Genomic DNA, 8,900 nt, shown 5'->3' with positions numbered 1-8,900 from the left:
CTCCCACCTTCTCAGGGGCTGAGGACTTTTTTGTTTTGTTTTATTTCTTTGTTTGTTTTCTGAGAAACAGGACTCACTATTTAGTCCTGGGTGGCTTGATATCTGCTGTGTAGATCAGGCTGACCTCAGACTCAGATAGAGCCACTGCACTCTGCCTCTCAAGTGCTGGGGTAAAAGCTTGTGCCACCATGTCTGATGTCACTGAAGGAAGCATCTACTTCAGATTCTGTTGGGTACAGCATCCAGGAAATTTAGATCCACACTGTCCAAATTCTCTGATTTCTCAGAAGGCAGAAATAAAGATTACTTTTAGGTTGAAAACTGTAAATATTTATTTATTTAATATATATAAGAACATTGTACTGGCTTCAGAGAGACAAAAGTGGGCATTAGTGGTTGCTGGAAACCAAACTCAGGACCCCTGGAAGAGCAGTCAGTGCTCTTAGCCAATGAGTCATTTCTCCTGAAAACAGTAAATCTTTATGTTTGCAGTTAATTTCAAAACTTAAAAGGCACAGTATAGTTCAGTCAGAACAGAGATATGGGCATCAGGTCTCTGCTCCTNCTTAGTGACCTTATCCTTTGCTTTGTAGTTCATGGCCACATCGTCCCCCTTTACTGTGACTGTGAACTTGCAGGAAGAACAGTATAGAGCTAGGCACACCAACAAGTCAGCTAGTGGAAATTAGGTAAGCCTATCACAACATTGCTATGGACAACACGTTTGAAGAAGCTGTCTGTNCNAGCAAACANGACCTGATNGCCAGNNTTTTGTGTTAAANNAANAGCAGCTANTTCACTCAGGGTGNAGGAGGGACAAACAGGNTTAGCATACNAGCACTGGTTGCCTGTTCAGGCCTGTCCCCTTTATCTTCCATTTTCTCTCTCCTGCCAGCTCTTCTCCTTGGAGTTGTGGTTCTTTGAGGTTTCTTGTTTTCTCAGCATGTCCTTCGGTCCAGCCTGAATCTTCTGGCTTTTTCCTCCCAAAGTGTTGGAATCATGGCAGGAGCCGTTGACCCAAATAGACTTTGCATTGGTGTACGTGAGCTCTCTTGCTGATTTGCAGTGGTATGGAGTGTTAAGGGATGGTGAGATGGCTCAGCTTGGAAAGCACTGAGAAGAGGGGTGGGTAAGGAATGAGATCTCAGTGAGGTAAGGAGAGACCATGCCTGAAGCATTATATACTTGCACGAGCAGTCCTTAAATAATTTACTGTAATTATGAGTGTTCATGTGATAATAACAAAGCCATACAACATGTGTTCTAGTTTAAAGCTCATTATAAAATCAACCCATCTTGTGCCTTGAAACTCCCTCCTCCTTCTAAAAATAAAATCCATTGTCATTCTGATGTCCCCAGAACATCTCAGATAAAAGGCACTAAGCAATAAGGCGTTGTTATGGGTTAACAAGCCGCTTATCAGAACTCAGATGGTGAAAGCAGAATCTGTTACTTCGACACCCCTCTCTCTCTCTCTTCTGTCTTGGTCTGTTTTCAGGCAGAAGTCCCACAGGCATTGGTAAGGTGTTGGATTTGTGGCAATCTTTCTGGAATCAGCCCACTGACACCAATGAGACCAGAAGAGTGGTGGTGTCACCCATGGAGTGAAGCCTGCATAACTCCTGGAAGGGCTCCCAGCATGGGGCTGGTTTGTATTCTCATTTTATACTCTAGGACCACAAGGTGGGGCAGGTAGGCAAGCAAGGGTTTCCAGAAGCATGTCTGGCAGTCAGCAGGATTCAGGTGAAGTCTTGCTTGACAAACAGGCAGTGCAGATAGTATAAGTAAATTAAGTAAATAACTAAATAAACCAATAAGTCAGTATCTAATAATTGGTCTTTTCTAGCATATTCTACTCCAGTGGCAGCAGGGCCAAACCCTAATGTCTCAAGAATGAGAGGAGCGGGTAAGGTCTCCATCTTTGTCCCTCAACACTACAAGACAATGTTTCTGAATGTCAAGGTTCTCCCAGTGATAGAACAGTGGATCCCAGAAGCAAGTGGCTGTTGCTGATTACATCATGTGTGCACCAATAACCCTGGTGGTCCATCAACTCCTCTGTGGTAGCTGTGTGTTAGCTCTTCTTTCACCAATTGTGTATCTGTATAAAGCAGACTTTATATAATTCAACAGCATAATGATGTAGAGAAGTATAGGTGAAAATCAGATTTGGAATCAAAATATTATCCTCTATAAAGAGATTTTGAAAATATAATCCAGCATTGAATTCTCTTATCTTTTTGTTTTGAAAAATATGTGTTTACTAGCCAGATCTAATGACACATATCTTCAATTCAAGAACTTGGGAGGTTGAGGCAGGAGGATTGGGAGTTCAAAGTCATCTTTGTCTATAGAAAGGATATGAGTCAGTCTAAGCTACATGAGACCCTGTTTCATAAGATCCCCAACCTAAACGAATCTCTCTAATTCCCCAAACCAAATGAAAGCAAAACAATAAAACAGGATTCCTTCTTGAAAATATGTTACTTATGTAAACATATACTATAGTAATGGGTGTATAACTTGCTATACATCATTTGTAAGAAATACTATAGTTTTAATTTTTAAGAAGAAGAATATTAACAGATATAGTAAACATAAAGATTTCTTGCGCTCCTTGGCAAAATTTTTTGAGAGAAGATTTCCCCGTGTAGCTTTAGCTGTCCCGAAAATCACCAGGCTGGCCTCAAACTCAGAGATTCTCTTGTCCCTGCCTCCCAAATGCTGGTATTAAAAGCATGTATCATGATAGATCAATAGTCGTTGTGGGGTAAGTGGGTTTCGGAGTCTGGCCCAGGGCGGGCCACTGGAATAAGTGGATTCGGGGAGTTTGAGTCTGCATACCTCATGGCACTGCTGGGCAGGTGTCAGGCTGTGAAGCCGCAGGACCCCACTCTGGGGATGGGAAAGGCACAATCTGAGGTTCCCCTGGACTTACTGGAGTTGGGCTCAGACTTTCTGGCACCTCAGACACTGCTGGGTACCGTGGAAGAGCAGGTTCTGGGGTCCCTGGTATGCACAGACACCAGCAATGTCAGGTTCTCAGTCCTGGACACCACAGATGCAGCTGGATGTGTGGGAAGAGCTGAGAACTGAGTGGGGACAGGAGGGACCCTCGGGTAGACTCTAGCCCGAGGCTGAAGGGAAAGGGCCTGGAGGAGGGAGCTCTGGCTATGTCTCCATGGGGAGGAGAGTATCTGGGGAGCTCAGGCGGCTTGCTTGGTGGGCGGGTTGGTGGTGGTGGAAGTGGCTGGGTATGCAGAGAGGTCTCCCGGAGGGAGGTTAGGTGCAAGTGGCTCTTTAGAGGAAGACCTGCTTCATTGCTCCAGCAATGAGGTTCCTAATGAGAAGAGGCAGTCCATGTTTATATATATATATATTTTTATTACATCTTTCCTCAATTACATTTCCAATGCTATCCCAAAAGTCTCCCATAACCTCCCCCCACTTCCCTGCCCACCCATTCCCATTTTTTTTTTTTTTTTTGGCCCTGGCATTCCCCTGTACTGGGGCATATAAAGTTTGTGTGTCCAATGGGCCTCTCTTTCCAGTGATGGCCGACTAGGCCATCTTTTGATACATATGCAGCTAGAGTCAAAAGCTCCCGGGTACTGGTTAGTTCATAATGTTGTTCCATCCATAGGGTTGCGGTTCCCTTCAGCTCCTTGGGTACTTTCTCCAGCTCCTCCATTGGGGGCCCTGTGATCCATTCACTAGCTGACTGTGAGCATCCACTTCTGTGTTTGCCAGGCCCTGGCATAGTCTCACAAGAGACAGCTATATCTGGGTCCTTTCAGCAAAATCTTGCTAGTGAATGCAATGGTGTCAGCGTTTGGATGCTGATCATGGGATGGATCCATGGTTTTAAGGCATTTATTTTAGAAAGGCAGAGAGAGCGAGGGAGCGAGGGAGTGAGAGAGAGAGAGAGAGAGAGAGAGAGAGAGAGAGAGAGAGAGAGAGAGAGAGAGAGAGAGAGAGAGAGAGAGAGAGAATGAATATAGGAGGGCCATGGCCAAGTAAGTGGAGAGAAGGGGGAAAGAGGATGGGGAGAGAAGGGGTAAGCCAGAAGCAAGCATAAGAGACAAGAGAGTAAGGGGTAAGAGAGGGAATAGGGGGCAAACAACCCCTTTTAGAGTGGGCCAAGTCTACCTGGGTGTTGCTAGGTAACCATGGAAAGGAGCATACCTGTGGGGGTGGAGTCCAGACAGAATACCAGGAGATTGGGGCATTGTCTACCTGACTGATGGCCTCACAGCTCCCTGCAGGGGAGCTATGGGAGGCTCTGGCTGCTATAGGAGCCCGGAGCCCAGGAGGCGTGCTGAACACGTGCTCACCCATGCAGGCAGAAGTTACCACCTACCAGGTTACCAGGATTCAAGACCTGTACTGGACCTGGGACCAGCCTGTCTGTGCACAGCTCACTGTCCCACAAGTCATGGCATGTTTTACAGTGTAAAATGACACCAGGACTCAAATGTGTGTGTTGGAGTCTGGGAATCATCACACAAGCCACTCAGACACTGGTGGATCTCATCAAACAGGAATGGTTTATCGAACACCACACTCCAAGGCTGATAGATCAGGGACTCAGGTCAGAATCGGGAGCAGACTGTGACATTGTGTCAAGATCCTATAGGGCTTTTTAAGCCTGAGATTACAAATATCTGTGCCAAGATTTTCACCCATCAGGATTTAGGGATGGGGGTTTCCTTAGGAACATGTCTTTGTTGTACACTNATCCTGTTCCCATTGGTTGGGGTATTCAACTGTGGCAAGGGACTTGCCTTGTCTAACATTCATGTGTTAACTTGTCAACCAGGATGGAATTTGTCTAGCCTTCATGTCTTAACTTGCCAACCAGGATGACAGTTACCAAAATACACATCTCTTTGTACCAAGTAGGATGTCAGCTCCTAGGAAGGTCCTGGCAACTTAAACTTTACTTGACCCTTACTCAAAATGGAAGCTTTAATCTAAATAGATGCAGGTGTCTTTCTTATGATTGAGTCCATCCCAGTGGCAACTTATAAAAGCAGATGCCATAAGGGGTTATACACAGGTGCAGGAAGTGCTGCTGAGTGGTTGGTTTGGGTTTAAGCTTATTGTGGGCACGTATACAAAGCATTTCTATTGACTTTTATCATGATTTCCAAGGGCACAGAACATAAAAGAATATTTAATCAATTTGGCATGAGAAAATTTTCTAGTTACAACAGAAACAACACATGAGAAAGTTTCCTTATAATATTAGTAACAGCACAAAATGACAGGCTAGCCAGGAAACAGTTACCTAGGCCTTAACATTTCTACTTAGGCCTTAACATTCCATCTTAACATTGTTAGGTCTTAACAATGTGAATCCTGCTACTAAGGAATATGGAGATAAGGGTGAGGGTGGAGTGAGGTGGTGGATCAGCCAGCAAAGGCCCTTGCTATATATGTCTGGCAACCTGACTTTGATTCCTAGGACCTATGTAAAGTTGGAAAAAGAAAATAGATTCCACAAAACTGACCTCTGACTTCCACATCCCCCTATAACACTAAACAAAATTTAAGAGGGATTGGAGAGAGGACTCAGTGGTTAAGGGTAGCAGCAAATTGTTAATCTGTTCTGAGCTCCCAGTGGGGGTATGCACAGCTCTGCACCCACTCAAGAGCTCTGGATTCATGAACGAAAGACACACACATGCCGGCTGATTTTTGATATGCTTTACTAGCTCAGTGGTTGGGCACTTCCAAACTTCCCTGGAGCTAGCACACAGTCCCTCTGGATCAATACTCTTATGAGGAACCTATCCTTCCAAACACAGATGATATAAAGCCAATGTGTACATCACTCTGCCATAAGTAAGGGGCTACGCATGCTGGTTATGGATCAGTGTGGGAAGCAGCTTTCCTCTCTAGGTCCTGCAGTGAGTAAAATTCAGGTAATGCATGGCTCATTCCATCCAGGGATGGATGTCACTCTGTAAATGGTAACTTGATTGTTCTTGGGTAGAGAGTTACCTACAGTAAAGTAAGAATATCAGGGCTATGGTCTTCACAATGCTGCTGCCCTCATTCTTTACACATCTTGGAGCAATGCAGAGGATGGGCTCCTATCCCAGTGGGGAGTGGGAGGTAGAATGTACTCTTTTGTTTCCTTGTGGCAGCTTCAAATAAGTGTTAGTGTTTGTACACACCTTCACTGGCTGGGTAGAAACTTTAGCCACTGGGGCTGAAAAGACTACAGAGGAGTCAAATATGTTCCCCTAAGGGACACTCTCCCAAGGTTTGGTCTCTCCTGGTCATTAAAGATTCACAGATGAACCTTCTTTCACACCACAGTGACTTAATATATCTCTACAACACTAGGGATAAAATATTATCCACATTCTGATTGGAAGCTCCAAACCTCAGGTGGTATTGAAAGAATTAACCAAGCTCTTAGGTAGATTCTAGCAAAACGTTGCCAAGAAACCTCTGATAAATGGATGAATCTGTTCTCGTTGCCCCCAGGAATGTTAGAGTAGCTCATAAACTGACACCAAGTCTAGTCCTTGGTTGTTGTATGGCTTTTCCTCACATGAGTCCTGGGTTAGACTCTGATGCAAATCAGATGATTCAGGATAATACACTATGAACTTGGGGCAAAGCCAACAAGCCCTAAAGGAGTATTGGAACAAAGTTGTCCACACCTACTGTAAAAGGAGCTGAATTCTCCTGGTAAGATCCACAGAACAGTTGGATCCTCTGGGAAAGGGACCTTACCAGGTGACCCTGAGAACCCCAATGACTGTCACACTGCTTGATATTAATAGCTGGGGCTATATGTTTAAGTTAAAGCCAGTGATCTCAAGGCAGACACCCCTCCTGAGGACACAGAGGGATACACCCCCACCTGTGATCCAAAGGAAGGCTCTCAACCTTCTCTTACTGGAGCAGAGAGTTGGCTCAGCAAATAAAGGCACTGCTTATGACCTGAGTTTGAGCTGCAGAGCCCATATGGCGGAGGGTGGGAACCAGCTTCTAAAAGTTGTCCTTTGACCTTCACATACATGACCTCCACAATATGCTGTGGTATGTATGCACCCTCCAACATAGTAATTGTAAGCCACTAAAACAAACAAACAAACAAACAAACAAACAAACAAACAAACAAAAAGAGGAAACAAAAAGCATGGATAATAAACAAACAAACAAACCCACAACCTCCCTGAAACTCCATGAGCTACCGTCCAGATTCAGATCATTGCCTGTAACATCTGCTTCTCAGAGAGATGACAGTGTGGGAGAGTATAAGTCACCCTAGCTACACATAGAGAAGAGACCATGAGGAGAAAAGTGCCAAAACATGTCTCAGAAATAAGAATGGTTACATGGATAAATATGAGAAGGAATGTCTCTGTCTCCATTTCCTATGGAATCTGCTAGCTAAAGGTGAAAGGAAGACACAGCATCAGGATGCTAAGCCATTATCTTCTAAGATGAATGGATCACGTCAGAAAGTACAGTTTAATGAGCCGTTTTCTAGTTATTGTCTATGTAATGGTTAGATACAAAATAATGGTGTTTATCATGGACATTTCATTCACTTGTGTAATTATAATTTGTTCTTCATTCCTCTGTCTCTCTGACCTTTCTTTTACTTCCTCACCCTGGGCAGTTGACTCTCTTGTTTCAGACAGTTCCAACTTCTGCTTTCCTATTCCATGTGCTCTACTATCGTATTTTACACCTTCCTTAAGATTTCTTCTTCACTTCTCATCTAATATAATGTCTGTTTACACACACACACACACACACACACACACACACACCATTAAAAAAATAGAGGTAGAGAGAGAGAGAGATCAGCAGTTAAGAACACTGACTGCTCTTGCAGAGGACCTGTGTTTCATTCCTAGTTCCCATGTAGCTAACAGTCATCTGTAACCCCAGTTCCAGGGATTCAACTCCCTCTTCTGCCCTCTGTTGATATCAGACACATATATGGTATACAGACATTCACATAGTAAAAACACTCATATTCATAAAATAAAAATAATAAATTAAAAAAAATCAAAGTTCTGTAAACGAGAGAAAATGTGGCATTTGGCTTTCTGCTTCTGGCTTACTTCAGTTAACATGATGATTTTCAATATTATCCACTTTCCTGCAAATGTCAATGTTGGGGGGTTGGTTCTAGTGCTTTGATTTAATCAGGAATCTGTGTGTCCAAGTGCTAAATGTTTTTGTTCTCAATTGGTGTTTGATAGAACAATAAAGAGCCAACAGCCAGTGGCTGGGCATAGAGAGGCAGGAATTCTAGGTTTCTGGGAGAGGGGACAAATGGGAGAGGAGACAGAAAAGAGAGGAAGAGATGTAGAATCCTCATGATTCCCTGGAAGATGGATCAGATTTAACGTTGCAGGAGAGAGAGCCAATTAGCTCTGTAGGATTTCAGGTGAGTGGCCACTGGCCAATTCCCTAATTGGACCTGGGGTAGCAGGCAGAGGATTAGAAATGACCCATCATTGAGCTAGTTAAGGCATATTAAAATTAGGCTAAGTTGTGTGTGTGTCTTTTGTTTTTGGATCCAAAGAATTCCTTGGGTGTGTATCTGGAAGCACTGGACCCTCCAGGAGCACAAAGCAGTTAGATAAACTCAGAGCTACATGTCAACTTTTCATTTTCCTTTATGGTTGCATTTTTTGTGGTTAGTAAGTTTATTTCAACCATTATACCCAGTTCTGCCTCATAAAAAATAACAAAATGTTCCTATCAAAATTGTATTATCGCTGGGCGGTGGTGGCGTATGCCTTTAATCCTAGCACTTTGGAGGCAGAGGCAGGTGGATTTCTGAATTCGAGGCCAGCCTGAACTACAGAGTGAATTCCAGGACAGCCAGGGCTACACAGAGAAACCCTGTCTCAAAAAAC

Source organism: Mus caroli, chromosome 14 (assembly GCF_900094665.2).
Source record: "Mus caroli chromosome 14, CAROLI_EIJ_v1.1, whole genome shotgun sequence".
Lineage (NCBI taxonomy): Eukaryota > Metazoa > Chordata > Mammalia > Rodentia > Muridae > Mus > Mus caroli.
This window is presented reverse-complemented; position numbering follows the sequence as displayed.